The sequence below is a fragment of the Triticum dicoccoides genome, chromosome 3A (assembly GCF_002162155.2).
Source record: "Triticum dicoccoides isolate Atlit2015 ecotype Zavitan chromosome 3A, WEW_v2.0, whole genome shotgun sequence".
NCBI classification, from domain to species: domain Eukaryota; kingdom Viridiplantae; phylum Streptophyta; class Magnoliopsida; order Poales; family Poaceae; genus Triticum; species Triticum dicoccoides.
Genome location: NC_041384.1, coordinates 552,527,901 through 552,543,056, shown reverse-complemented (window position 1 = coordinate 552,543,056; position 15,156 = coordinate 552,527,901).

The window sequence follows — 15,156 nt, the reverse complement described above, 5'->3', positions numbered from 1 at the left end:
CGACGGCGGATGGATAAGGATGCCACACCCGCGCCTCCTCGGGTTCGCCTCCCCACTCGCCCCTGCCAGATCTCCCCCTCCCATCAGATCCACCTCACCTCTCCCCTCTCCTCACGCTCGATCCCGACCTCAGTCGCTTGAGCTCGTCGTCGCTGCTCGCCGTCGACGCGGCCACCGACCCTCCCTCACCTCGTCGACGTGCTCAACAGCCCCGCCGTCGTCCCCTACGCCTCCCGCCACCTCGGGCTGGAACTCGGAGCCCCTGCAGCGACCGCGGCGACCTCGTCTCCCTCCTCTGCTCCGTCGTCGCCATCGCCGGAATCCGCGCCGCCCCGAGCACATCGAGTCTTCCTCGGGCCCTCTCTGCAACGGCCGTGAGCCCCTGAACCTCCTCCTCCTCCCCTCCTAGCTCACCGCATCTTGTAGCTCGCTCCCCCGTCGCGCTCACCCTCCCGCCGCCGCCGTCGAGCTCTCCGTCGCGGCCACCGCAAGCGTGGCTCGCGTCCGACCGCGTCGTCGTTCTCAGCACGTCTCCAGGGGCCCAACGCACCTATCCCTGTCCCCGGTTGTGCCTCTCCTGGCCGTAGCCGCCCACGCCCGAGCTCCGGCATCCGCCTCGGTGCTCGCCGCCGTTAACTTCGACGAACTCCGGCGACGCCATCGGTCCTAGTAGACGCAGCATCGACTCCCCGTTCGAACGCAACCCCCCATGTAAATTTTTGTGGCCTGTAGCCAAATTCCGCGGCCTCCCGTGCGCCGCCGCCGCGTTTTCCCTCGCCGGCGTCGTTCGGGCGCCGTCTGCTGACGTGGTTAGGCGGGCCCCACCCCTGGGTCACTGCCTGTGGGCCTGGGGCCCCAACTGGCCACGTTGACCGAAGTCAACTACGCTGATGTGGCAGCTACTGCCACTGACATGCGGGCCCGTGTTGTTTAAAACATTTTTGTAAATAAATAAAATGCTAATTAGTTCATTAATTAATTTAGTTCACTAAATAGTCACTGACTGCTGGGCCCCACCTGCTAATTAACCCATTTAGTTAGTCTAAACCCCCTGTTAGTGCCCCTGACAATGACATGTGGGTCCCGATGGACCCACCTATCTGGTTTGACTGGTCAACCGACCAGTTGACCCGCTGACATCACTCTGATGTCATGCTTGCATCATCATTTACTATTCTGGATAATGCTGGATTTAAATAATTAATTAAATTCCTGAAAATGAGTTAAATCTTTAGAAAATCATATCTTTTAATCCGTAACTCAGATGAAAATACTTTCTACATGAAAGTTGCTCAGAACGACGAGACGAACCCGGATACGCAGCCCGTTCGTCCACCACACACCTCTAACATACCAAACACGCAACTTTCCCCCTCCGGTTCATCTGTCCGAAAACGCGAAACACCGGGAATACTTTCCCGGATGTTTCCCCCCTTTGTCGGTATCACCTACTACCGCGATTGGGCACACCTAGCATCGTTACTTGTCATGTCATGAATCGATATGCATTTGTTTGCATTGTATTCATTGTTTCTTCCCCCCCCTTCTTTCCGGTAGACTACGAGACCGACGCTGCTGCTGCCCAGTTCGACTACGGAGTTGACGACCCCTCCTTCTTGCCAGAGCAACCAGGCAAGCCCCCCCTTGATCACCAGATATCGCCTATTCTACTCTATACTGCTTGCATTAGAGTAGTGTAGCATGTTACTGCTTTCCGTTAATCCTATTCTGATGCATAGCCTGTCATTGCTGCTACAGTCATTGATACCTTACCCGCAATCCTAAATGCTTAGTATAGGATGCCAGTTTATCACCTTTGGCCCTACATTCTTGTCAGTCTGCCTTGCTATACTATAGGGCCGTGATCACTCGGGAGGTGATCAGGGGTATATATTATACATACTTACATACTATACAGATGGTGACCAAAGACGGGTCGGCTGGTGGAGCACCCGCGAGTGGATCTTTGTGGCAGAGCGTCAGGGCAGGTTGAGACCGCCTAGGAGAGAGGCGGGCCTGGCCCTGTTCGGCGTTCGCGGATACTTAACACGCTTAACGAGATCTTGGTATTTGATCTGAGTTGGCTACGAGCCTATACGCACTAACCAACTACGTGGGAAAGATATGGGCACTCGGCGTCATGGTATCAGCCGAAGCACTTCGTGACGCCAGCGACTGAGTGGCGCGCGCCGGATTGGAACGTAAGCCTGCTCTTGTATTAAGGGGGCTAGTTCTGCTTTCGGCCGCGTACGCAACGTGCAGGTGTGCTATGGGCGATGGGCCCAGACCCCTGCGCGCTTAGGTTTAGACCAGCGTGCTGGCCTCTCCGCTGAGCCTAGGTGGGGCTGCAACGTGTTGATCTTCCGAGGCCGGGCATGACCCAGGAAAGTGTGTCCGGCCAAATGGGATCGAGCGTGTTGGGTAAGTTGGTGCACCCCTGCAGGGAAGTTAATCTATTCGAATAGCCGTGATCTTCGGTAACAGGACGACTTGGAGTTGTACCTTGACCTTATGACAACTAGAACCGGATACTTAATAAAACACACCCTTCCAAGTGCCAGATACAACCGGTGGTCGCTCTCCCTCAGGGATATGAGGAGGGGGTCACCGGGTAGGATTATGCTATGCGATGCTACTTGGAGATGCTACTTGGAGATGCTACTTGGGGATGCTACTTGGAGGACTTCAATCTACTCTCTTCTACGTGCTGCAAGACCGAGGCTGCCAGAAGCGTAGTCTTCGATAGGACTAGCTATCCCCCTTTTATTCTGGCATTCTGCAGTTCAGTCCACCGATATGGCCTCCTTACACATATACCCATGCATATGTAGTGTAGTTCCTTGCTTGCGAGTACTTTGGATGAGTACTCACGGTTGCTTTCTCCCCCCTTTTTCCCCTTTCCTTTCTTTCTGGTTGTCGCAACCATATGCTGGAGTCTAGGAGCCAGACGCTACCGTCGATGACGACCCCTACTACACCGGAGGTGCCTACTACTACGTGCAGCCCGCTGACGACGACCAGGAGTAGTTAGGAGGATCCCAGGCAGGAGGCCTGCGCCTCTTTCGATCTGTATCCCAGTTTGTGCTAGCCTTCTTAAGGCAAACTTGTTTAACTTATGTCTGTACTCAGATATTGTTGCTTCCGCTGACTCGTCTATGATCGAGCACTTGTATTCGAGCCCTCGAGGCCCCTGGCTTGTATTATGATGCTTGTATGACTTATTTATATTTTAGAGTTGTGTTGTGATATCTTCCCGTGAGTCCCTGATCTTGATCGTACACATTTGCGTGCATGATTAGTGTACGATTAAATCGGGGGCGTCACAGGGAGGGTGAACAATATAGCGCTCAAATCAGCGATTATATGTGAGATTGTGGCTAGATTAGATAAGGCGATGGAAAGGAGAGATCTCACAACTGAAGAAAGACAGTTCAGGGCAGCTCTGAAGGTGCAGCGGTTAGGCCTTGCGGCATTGGAGCGGATGATTTGGAGGCAGCGGTCGCACATTCAGTGGATCAAGGAATGGGATGCTAGCACTCGCTTCGTCCACTCCAAAGCATCGGCGAGAAGATGGCGGAAATACATCCACAGGATACTGTTCAATGGCAAAGTTTGCACAGACCAGACAGACAAGTTGGAAGCTATGCACATGTTCTTCGAAGCTCTGATCGGTACAAATGGAGAGAGAATGGCCTGGCTCAATTTTGAGGAGCTAGAGATTCAGCCGGTGGAGCTAGCAGACATGGAAATCCCGTTCACTATGGAGGAAGCTCGTGCATCCGTGAACGAGATGAATGGGAACAAGGCGCCGCGACCGGACGGGTTCACCGGCCTATTTTACAAGCACTGTTGGGATATCATCAGGGAAGATATAATGAAGGTGCTACACACCCTATACAGACTAAACTCCTCCAAGCTACACTTACTCAACGATGCAACTCTGATCCTGCTGCCCAAGAGTGAAGACGCCACGACACCAAAAGAGCTCAATCACCCCCATTTGTTGTAGTGGGATCACCTTGCCGGCAGCTATACATTCGCTTGGATGCGAGATCAAACCTTTCTCGTGCACCTACCTTGGTATGCCGTTGTCCGACTCGAAGCTTCGCAAGGTGGACTACCAGCCAGCGCTTGACAAACTATGCAGCAAGCTGAAGGGTTGGATTAGAATTCACTTCTCCATGGATGACCGAATTCTGTTGGTAAAGCATGTGCTCTCTGCTATGGTGGTGTTTAAGATGATGGTCATTGAGATGCGTGCGTGGCTGCGGAAAAGAATCGACAAACTCAGAAGGGGTTTTCTTTGGGAAGGAAAAGAATTTGCAGTGGGAGGCAAGTGTTTGGTTAGCTGGCGCATCATTTGCAGGCCAATCAAATTTGAAGGGCTGGGGATGACGAACCTGAGTGCGCAGAGCACAGCGCTGAGGATGAGGTGGTTGTGGCTTTCATGGACGGACCCGAGCAAAGCCTGGTTGGGACTATCACTGTCGACCGATGCCAGAGTACGTATGTTGTTCGTGGCTTCAGTTAACTTCCACCTCGGGGATGGGCAACGCATTTGCTTCTGGACTGAACCTTGGATGCAAGGGATGAGCTTTTGCCACCGCTTCCCGGCTCTGTTTGGCGTCTGCACACGGAAGCGGCTAATGGTGGCTCAGGCACTCATCGGCGGTCGGTGGACACGTCATCTCAGGGGAAGTCTCATGCCGCAGACGGTCAGAGAGTTCACTGCCTTGTGGATGCTACTACAGGACGTCACACTAGTCCAGCAGTAGGACACGGTTTCTTGGCGGTGGACGGCAAATGGTGGATTCTCCACTCATTCTGCCTATACAGTCCAGTTTGAGGGATCGGTGCGGACGAGCTACAAGCAACTGATCTGGCAGTCGGAGGCACCACTGAAATGCAAAGTGTTCTCTTGGATGACGGTGCTTGGGAAGATCTTGACAGGGGACAACCTGACGAAGCGAAACTGGCCTCACAACCCGACGAGTTGCCTCTGCAACGCTCAGCGTGAGACGCCCGAGCACCTTCTAGCTTGCTGCCCTTTCACGGTGAGCTTGTGGGGGAAAATAATGCAAAAATGCAGCTTGCCAGTGACCCTTGCCCCGTCACCAGCCTCAGAGAACATTCGGGAGTGGTGGTCGAGATCAAGTCAGCAGGTGCCGAAGATGCACAGGGCAGCATGGAGCTCGCTAGTGCAGCTCATGTGGTGGTTAGTGTGGAAGGAGCGGAACTCGTCGATTTTTGACCACAAGAACTCGACGGAAGAACAGGTGTTGGATCGAATCAAGAATGATCTCATTGATTGGACGTTGGCAGGCAAGCATAAGGTGGCCCTAATGATTCACATACCTAGGGAACCAGATTAATAGTTGTGCTGTTGGTAGGCTAGTAATGAGGTTCAGGGGGTGTTTGTTTCCAGGGACTTTTTTGTGTAGGGACTAGAAAAAGTCCCTCTTAAAGACTTTTTTACCAAACGGGTGGGACTTTTTAGGGACTAAACTAGGCATTTGGGACTAAATGAAGAAGACTCTTAAGGACAGTCTTTTTGGGCCTTTTCCCACAATGCCCCTTCATGCACCCATTGGCCCGCCACCCCATGGTGTTGTTTTACTGTTATTTTTCTATATACTAGGACATGGTCATTTAATAACCTCTAGAAAGGGATTAGAGATTTTTTAGTCTCTGGAAACAAACAGGGAGAGACTTTTTAGGGACTAGAGACTTTTTAGTTGGGACTAGAAAATGTCCTTGGACTAGAGAACCAAACATCACCTCAGACTATAATTAGGTGGCTGGATACTAGCTTTGTATCGTGGGTAACTTGCTAGGTGCTATGCCCCTATAAAACTCTTCTCTAATTTCAATGAAATGCTGCATCATGCAATATTTTTGTCAAAAAAAAGAGACCAGTATACATAAGGGCATTTACAACGCCGGGCGTTAGGTTAAATATCCGGCTCAATCGACAATTAGACTACAAAATTCTAGCGTCTAGCCTGGCAGTGAGCCAGGGACGCAAATGCTAGAGGCGGGCGTTTTTGCCTTTTTTTCCGCAGCCGTACATGTAGCGATCGATTTTTCTGCTAGTTCTGCAATTAATTAGCGTCCCTTGTTAGCGTTTGCCGTTGGGTTAGAAAGCGCTAAGCTTGTCTCTTATCTTATGGTGACTTAATCGAATATCAGTTAAGTGCTATAACATGTAAGAAAAAAAACAAAAAAAAACAAAAAATCACACAAATCTAATATAAGATCTTATTAACATAGCATCGACCGAGACATAATTAGAACTTAGTGACTGAGACTTTGTAGAACTGTTTTTTTATTCATAAACGTCTACAGTAGGCGCCTAGCAATGGTGATGCCCTTAAAGCAGTCTACGGTTATGCGTTGGCGGTCTGATCGGCCTCGAGATTTTGCGGTGCCGGTGTGCTGTGCGTAGCGACAAGCTTGTTTGACCGTTGAAAGTTGCATGGAACAGTACGTGCCTCACCTTGCTGTACTCGCCGGACTTGTTCATTGCGTGGAAAATGTCCACAACGCCAACAACCACTCCACGCAGGTTGCATTAACAGATGCTAACCGGTTGCATTAACTCGGTCAGCTGCGAACCGATCTGCCCTTAGGACATCTCCAGCCGTTGGCCTCTTAGGAGGAGCAAAAAATCGCCCCATGAGACGCACCGGCGCTAAACCGTGCACCGGGAGCGTGATGCCTCCCAGTCGCGACCCCTCACGGGTTTTTAAAATGTTCAAATTCGGCGTAAACACAACGCAAACACGGGTGAGTTTGTTCAAATTTAAACATATTTTACAAAAAAAGAAAAAAAAACTACCGCGGGCTACCCCCGCCGTCTCCCTTGCCGCTCGCCTCGCCGCCCGTCCACGCGGTTCTACATGCTGAGGAGGCTGTAGAACCACGTGTAGTCACCGTCGTCGTCGTCGTCGTCGTCGCCCCCGCCTACGCCTCCGTCGTCCCTGCTGCATCCCTCCCCCGGTTGGCGCGGCGGGTTGGACGGTCCGGGGGCGTCGTCGTCGTCGCTATCGAGGACGACGACACCGTCCTCGTCCTCGCGCCCACGTTTGCGGGCGGCGATCTCCTCCAGGGCCCGGCGCTGCCGGATCATCTCCTAGCGCAGGTAGTCGTCGCGCGACCACCGCATGGCGTCCTCGTCGGAGAAGCCGCGCCGGGCTATCTCCTCGTACTCCAGGAGGAGGCTGGACTCCACCTTGGGCTTGACGAGGGCGCCGGAGCTGCGGGTGCGCGCGCTGACAGGTGTGTCCTGGGGCTACGGCTTGACGGGGCGGAGGTGGAGGCAGGGAGAGCCGCCGGAGCTGCGGGTACGTGCGCTGACAGACGTGTCCTGGGGCTCCGGCTTGATGGGGCGAAGGTGGAGGCAGGGAGAGCCGCCGGACGAGGAGGAGGACACCCCGGTCTCCATGTGCCTCGGCGTCCAGGAGCTTCCCCGGCGGCGGCGTGAGGAGGATGGGGAAGCGGGGTACTCGAGGCGCGGCGTGTTGCCGCCCTCGATGTACTCGAGGACGGACTACAACGTGCGCCCGAGCACGCCCCACCACCGACGTCGGCCGGCGGCGTTGAACCTGCCGGAGGGCACGACGCCGTTGGTGGCCTCGAGCTGCTCGCCGTGCCGGCAGCGAAAGTACGGCTCCCAGATTGGGCTATCGGGGACGTACCGGGGCCCCTCCCTCGCCGCACGCGGCAGGGACGAGCGGATGTGTGCGATCTCCGCATGCCGCGCCGCGCCGGTGGGTACCGGAGGCACCGGCACGCCGCCGGCGCTGATCCTCCACGCCCGGGCACCCGCATGTCCGGCGGGACCGGGTACTCGGCCTCGAAAAGGAGGCAAGCCTCGTCCTCGTGCAGATGACGGCGCCCGGATCCGTTCGCCGCCGCGCCGTCGCCTGGGAAACGCTCGGCCATGCTTTCTCAACTGGTGACGGCGAGAGGAAGAAAGGGGGAGAAATGAGCGCGTCGTCGGTGGATGATCGGGGTGAGTCTCTCCGGCGCGCTTGCAGTCGGCTTTTATAGGCGGAGACGCCGCGTGGTAGGCTTGGCCGGCGCGTTACGCGTGGCGTGATTGCGTGGCGGCCGGGGGACGCATCGCCCAACCTTCACTGCGCCACCCGTGAGGCACCAATGAAGGCTGACCGGCGCGGCAGCGCGCGGCAGCTTTGGCATTGATTCGCCGCGGGAAACGAGGCGATGAGGACGAGGAAGGTGCGAGAAGAGAGTAGAGTCGCTGACGCGGCGGGCCCGCAACTCTTCGCGCCAAAAACGATTCGCCCGGCGCCCCCGAGCGACCCCCAGCGCGCCGGGTTCGGGTTGGGTCCGCCGGCGTCAATTTCGGCCCGAGCCGGCGAAAACTAGGCTCTTGGGGGCGCGACTGAGCCGATTTTTTGGCGCCGACGGACGAAAACACGCCTGGGGGGCCTTCTTGGGGACGCGGCTGAAAATGCCCTTACAGAGCAGCGGCGAATGTCTCCTTTCGTTTTTTGTCTGTTTGGGTCGCCCGTCCGCCTGCATCTGCTTTTTCGCTTGGGTCGCCCGGTGTGCCCAACGAAAGCGAGACACATTTTTATTCAGGTCTGTGTCGCATTCAGTCGAACACCTAGTGGGCGAGCTCCCGCGCCACCTCGCCCGTCCACGCGCCCGTGAGCTCGCCTCGGTCGCCTCGCCCGCAAGGTCCGCTGCATCGCCCGCGAGCTCCCAGCGACAGCTCGCCGCGCCGGCCGCGCGTGCCCCACCCCCGCCCGGCAGCTCACCCCGTCCCACGCACCCGCCTGCAGCTTGGTCACGCCCCCGCAAGCTCGCCTACCCCGCCGCCCGTGCTCCGGGTCACGCGCTCACACCAGCACGGGGCTGGTTGTGGCTCGTGGTCGGCCAGGAGCACGGGGGCGGAAGCGTGGGTGCCGCGAACGCCGGCCAGCCGCGGTGCGGCTGGGCGCGGCGAGGCGGAACCGCAGCGAGGCAAGGCCGGGTGCGACCGGATGCACCAGATGGGGAGCCGCGGTCCATAGAGACGTCGCGCTCGCGGTAGGATTGCATGTATGTGCTTCCGTGTTTCTTCTGCTGGTGCCCGTACGTGCAATCCAGTGAGCGGAGTAGCAAGCAATTGGCCCCGCGTGTAGACATCACATGCGTGCGTGGCATCTATACAGCAGCATCGCGAGCTTGGCAGGGCAGCGCGAGCGCACCGGCGCGGCAAGGCGAGCGCGGAGGCCGAAACGGCCGACAGCGAGGTGGTCGAGAGCATCCGCTTGACCCGGCGCTACTCCATGAGTACCCGCATCTCCTCCGTGCCCGACGCGGCCGCCATGGCCGCCGCCGTCGACAGCAAGCACGTGCTCCCGCTCCCGCTGGAAGACGCCGTGGGCGCCCACGAAGCTGGCGCTTCCCGTCGGCTCCGGCGCTTCCCCGGCGTTTCTCCGGCTCCGATGCTTCTTCGGCGTTGCCCCGGGCCCTGCTCCCTGCTGTGAGGTGGATGGGAGAAAAAGGGGGAAAGGATGAGAGAGACGGAGGTGGGATGGATGGGTGGCCCCTCGATGACAGATGGGCCAACGCTCACATGCAGCGGACGGAGGTAGACGAGAAGGCCACAGAAAGCGTTCGTTTTGTGTCCGCCGTGGACTCTAATGTGACTCAAATTTGGGCCGAATATGGGTTCGAGCAGACACAAAACGGACAGCAGACGGACGTTATGTCTATTTATATTGTCCCGTTGAGCCATATTTTGTGTCTAGATGATCCAAACGGATAAAATGGATGATCCCATTGAAGTTGCTCTTAGTGGCCTATCGAAGTCAAGTTTGCCCGTAAAAACTCAAATTTCTGGGCGCTGCTCTTGCCTGGTCAGTGTTTCGTGCATTATTCAAGTCAAGTTTACCACGCCAGGCTGTCACTAGTATTAAATTTGGTGCTTGTAATAATTTAAACATTATGCATATGATCGAGTGCTTTATTTGTTTAGAAAACAACAGCTAGATATTACACGCTACTCTTTCCTTTCTGGTTTATAAGGTTCAATTCAAAAATTTCACCAATCAAGGTAGATGATGAGTGGTGGAATATTTTTTTATAGTTTGCAAAAGCACCCAATTAATGTTTTTGTTTTTCTCAAAAAATTATGTTTACGAATGCATTAATTACAATGCATGCATGCATAAAGTGCATGCATTGGTCAATTTTCTCTTAATACTTGCATGCAATGATTTAATGCATCTTAAAGTCTGAACATGTGATGGGGAACAAATAAATTGAGCCTTATAAAATGAAAACACTAAAATTTTGAGATAAGCCCTATAAACCGAAAAGGAGGGAGTACCATTTTAGCCCTTACAGTCCTTTGCCACTAGATGGGCAACACAGTCAGGCACCTTTCCTAACATCCGACACTCCTTCCTTGCACGCCTGTGCCGCCGGGGCATGGGCAACTTCATTTCATCTTTTTCCAACAACCGAAATCTTCACCTCCTGACCTCTTCATCATGACCTCTTTAATGTCAATGATTGTGTGTCAAAGTGTTGATCTATTCGGAGTGTCAGGTTTTAACTTGTCAGCTAGAGTTGCGCAATTTGTTTCCGCAATAATTCATCCTCTGAATCTGTTAGCTAGAATGGCTAGACCATGCAAGACAGCCTCAGCCTCAGCCTCCTCTGCATCAGCACATGTGCTGATACGTTTAGGCTAGTCATAGTGGGAGTAACTTAGCTAGTAATATAGCGCACTCCAAGAAAATTTTGCTTATGCTGCAAGTAGTTAATGAGAACTAGTACTACCTCCGTTTCAGTTTACAAGTCCTACGCGTATACCTAGGTTACCAATTTTATCATCTTAATATAAACTATATAACACAAAAATTATACGGTTTGAAAATAAAACTTTTGAAGTTTATATTGATATATTTTTTGTAATATATGACCTGTATTAGGTCGGTCAAATTGACGACCTAGGGGCATGCGCACACCCTGTAAACTGAGAGAGAGGTGGTAACATAAGGCTGGTCACAATGGGGAGGAGCTTAAGAGTAACATCACACAGTCCAATACAACTTTGCTTATGTGGTACATACTTAATGAAGAGAGAGGTGCTTGTGGTAAGCTAAGTTACCGGAACATCACACATTCCAAAAAACAATGAGTTTATAACCTAATAAATACATCATTGCATGACACTATATAGATGTTCCTACCCACTATGGAAGTAGTAACATAGTCTAGGGAAGTGTGTAAGTTACTAGCTTATGTTCTTCCCCATTGTAACTAGCCTAAGGCTGGTCATAGTGGGAGTAACATAGATAGTAACATAGATGCCACATAAGCAAAATTGGTGATGTGGCAAGTAGTTAATGAGGAGAGAGGCAAATAGAGTAACATAATATGTTACCATCACATAGCGGTTTCCAATGCATAATGAGTCTACAAAGTAATAAATGAAGGCAACTATGTTACCACACCTATGACACTATCCACTATGAAGGTAGTAACATAGACTAGTAACATATGTATGTTACTAGTCTAAGTTACTCTCCACTATGACCAGCCTAATATGTTACTGTAACATAACGTTTCCCAATACAAGATGAGTCTACAAGCTAATAAATGAAGCCATCTATGACACTAGTACTATGTTACTTTGCACTATGAAGGTAGTAACTTAGACTAGTATCATATGCATGACACTAGTATAAGTTACTCCCCACTATGACCAGCCTTACATCCTGATAGCGGAATGATGCCGTTGTGGTCCCTGGTCACCCAGCCGACAGCCGCCTCGCCATCAGGCTGATTAAAGGCTGCGTCAGAGTTCATTTTCCACCATCCAGACGGAGGCGTGGCCCACCTAATCGGTTTGACTAGAGCAGTTGGGGCTGCAGTTTTCTTAGGGAACAAGGATTGTTTCTCATCTAGTCCACCATCGGGAGCTATGCTGGTGTTCATCTCCTATTCGTATTTCTTCAGGTAATCGACCGAGACAGAGACCGAAGCTTTCCCTCCCTCATGTACACAGTCATTACGTAAATGCCACGCTCTCCAAATAAGCAATAGGATTCTAGCCCGCGTGACCTCGTCGCATGTGTCCAATAGACACAAATGCCAATCATCACCCGTGTATCTGAACATTCTCTCTGCTGGAAGCTGCCAAATTTTCCGAATTTCGGACCTTAAAGCTTTGGCTTTGGTGCAAGTAATGACAGTATGAAATTCAGTCTCGTCTTCCATTCCACAGATGGTGCAAGTGGCCAACTTTTTCAAGGTTCTGTGTGTCTTGTTCTCCCTCATTGCTAGTGATTCGGTGGCAAATCCCCAGCATGTAATCTTCACTTTTTGCGGGGCTTTTGCTTGCCAAATGAGATTCCAGATGCTCCTATTATTTGCATCGTTGGAGGAGCTTGACGCAGGGGAATTCTCCTTTACTTTTAATTAGCCTATAAGCACTTCGGACCAAAAATACACCGAACCTCTCCGGCCTCCACGTTATGCAGTCCTCAACTTTCCGCTTTGGGAGTTTGATGTCACAAATAGTTGTTGGATCATACACAGGGAACAACTGATTGATCAGGTCAACATTCCACTCATTTGCATCTATATGGATCAGTTGATTAACCCATCTGACCTTGTCCTTCTGGTGAACTTGGCTACACTTTGTCCAACCTGCCTTGGGATCCAGTTGTCCCTCTCAATACAGATCTTCCTCCCATCCCCCACTCTCCATATAATGCCCTCTTTTAGTAACTCTAGCCCAAACTCGGTGCCTCTCCAGGTTGTAGGGGTGAGCCCACGTTGGCCCAGCAGATAGCACAGGACACTAGGTAAGAAATCTTGTTACTTTGTAACCATGGAGCCCAATAGAGAGGGACACCGGTTAAAAAAGTGACGGACACCGGTACTACTCCATGCGGCCCAGTAAGGAGAACAGCTGCTAGCGCGGCCCACTTATGCGACTCAGCAAGCCGCGAACAAGCAGTTCGCCGCCAGATCCTCCACACCACATCAATCGATCTGATTGGTACGTGCGCCTCCATCCCAAATCATCAGTGACGCCAGATCTTGCCAGTTCGCCAGAAGCCGGATCAGTGGGGAACTAAGAGCATCTCTAGCAGACCCCACATCCTGCCCCGACCCGCAAAATAATCGCCAAAATACCGGTCGCTACAGGAAAACCTGCCCGATCAGACACCGCATACGTGTCCGACCCGTAAAATTTTTTGCAGGGCGCGGCAAAAGATCTCTCCCGACCTCTAGATTCACGGGGTGGGAGGACGACCCAAGCTCGGCCCCTATCCGCAGCGAGATTTGGCAGGAGGGACATTTCCGCGCGGTTGTTCCCGCTCCCCCACCCTTCGCCACCTCACGCTCCGGTGCATCTTCCCCTGCCGTCCTTCGCCGTCATGGATGACTCCCTGCTGTCCCCCGTCACCATCGAGGCCGCGCACGCTCAATCCCCTTGGGAGGATCTCGTCGCCGGCCATGTTGGCCCCGCCGTCGCCCAAGGCACCACTGTGCATGCCCGCAAGCGGCAGGGCAACGTGGTCGTGCAGGGCGGGAATCCGGTTGCCCCCGCTGGGAAGGCCTGCGCGCCACCCCGGAAAGAGGTTCTCCGGCGATGCCGCTCAGCGGTGCTGCTCCCAACGCAAGCAAGGTGTTTGACGAAATGGCTGGAAGGTATGCGTCTTCGGTCATGGAAATTTTCTTTGCTTTTCACCATTTGCGATAACTCGTGACTTGTTGTCGTTCACTATAGCGGTGGTTCGAACAATGCAACTGTCGAGTTTGTGAACTTGTTGGACACCAACGATGTTGACATCGATTCAGCCCCATTCATTGCATTCGATTACAATGAAACGGAGGGCGGCGTGGATGATCATGGTGGTGAGGAAGAAGTGGAGGAGATCGATGAGGGGGCGTATTAGCAATCGTAAACAAAAACTGGGAAAAGCCAGAGATAGAAGAACTACATGATCTTGGAAGATCAAATGTTGATCAAGGCATGGAGTGCGGTGTCTCTTGATGCATGCACGGGTACTTCTCAAACCGCCAAGAGGTATTGGCAAATGATCGAAGATCAATACTTCCGCATGATGGCAAAGTACCCCAATAGGACTCCACGCACCTTTCGGTCGCTTCAAGGGCGTTGGGATGTGATCAAGCCTATTTGCAGTCATTGGGCAGATTGCTTGGAGCAAGTACGCAATGCACCTCCAAGTGGAATCGTGGAATCCAACTATATGAGTTCGTTTTGACTTTTTTCAAGTTGTGCACATCATATTGCATCATATGAAATGATTGCATCATTTGACTTTGTTCAAATTGTGTAGGACAAAATTGCCCAACATAGATACAAAGACATGGAAGCTTCGGAAGGCAAATTCTTCAAACTAGAGCATTGTTGGGACTTGCTCAGAAAGTGCGAGAAGTGGAAGTTTATCGACAAAGAATACCCACCAAAGAGAGGTTCACTTACAAACATGGATGAAGATGAGGATGATGATGGCCCAAGAAATTTGAACAAGCCCGATGGCGACAAGAAGACTAAGGAGAAGATGAAGAGATAGCACAAAGCATCGAGCTTGAGGGAGAAGATTGATGTCATGGTGCAATCAAATGAGTTGATGTTATTGAAGTCATTGGAGATCAACAAAGAGTTGGCCGAGAAGAAGGCAAGGGAGAAGCAAGAAAAATGGCAATTGCTCAAGGAAGAGGGGTTGCGCAAAGCGGCCATTGAGGAGAGAAGAGCACGTGCCGCTGAAAACAAAGCCATGTCCAAGTTGCTCGCCGAAGAGAACAAGATCATGACAATGAACTGCAATGACATGGACGACCTCACCAAAGAATGTCATGATATGGCAAGAAGAGAAATCTTGAAGAGAAGAATGATTGTGTCGGCCAGTGCGTGTTACAGTGCCGGAGATGTTTTCTCTGCGGGGTTTGGAACCAATGTCGATGATTTCGGTGTGGGAGTTGGAACAAGCGTCGGAGGTGGATTCGGTGGTTCCGATGAACTCCATGGACTCGATGGCGCGGAGTGAAGATCGACCAAGATGATGCCGAACATGGTCGTCACTTTTGCAAGACCCTCTTTTGCGTTTGTCCTACAAAACTTAAGCTTTTATTTGCGCGCGAACTGTGTTCTAT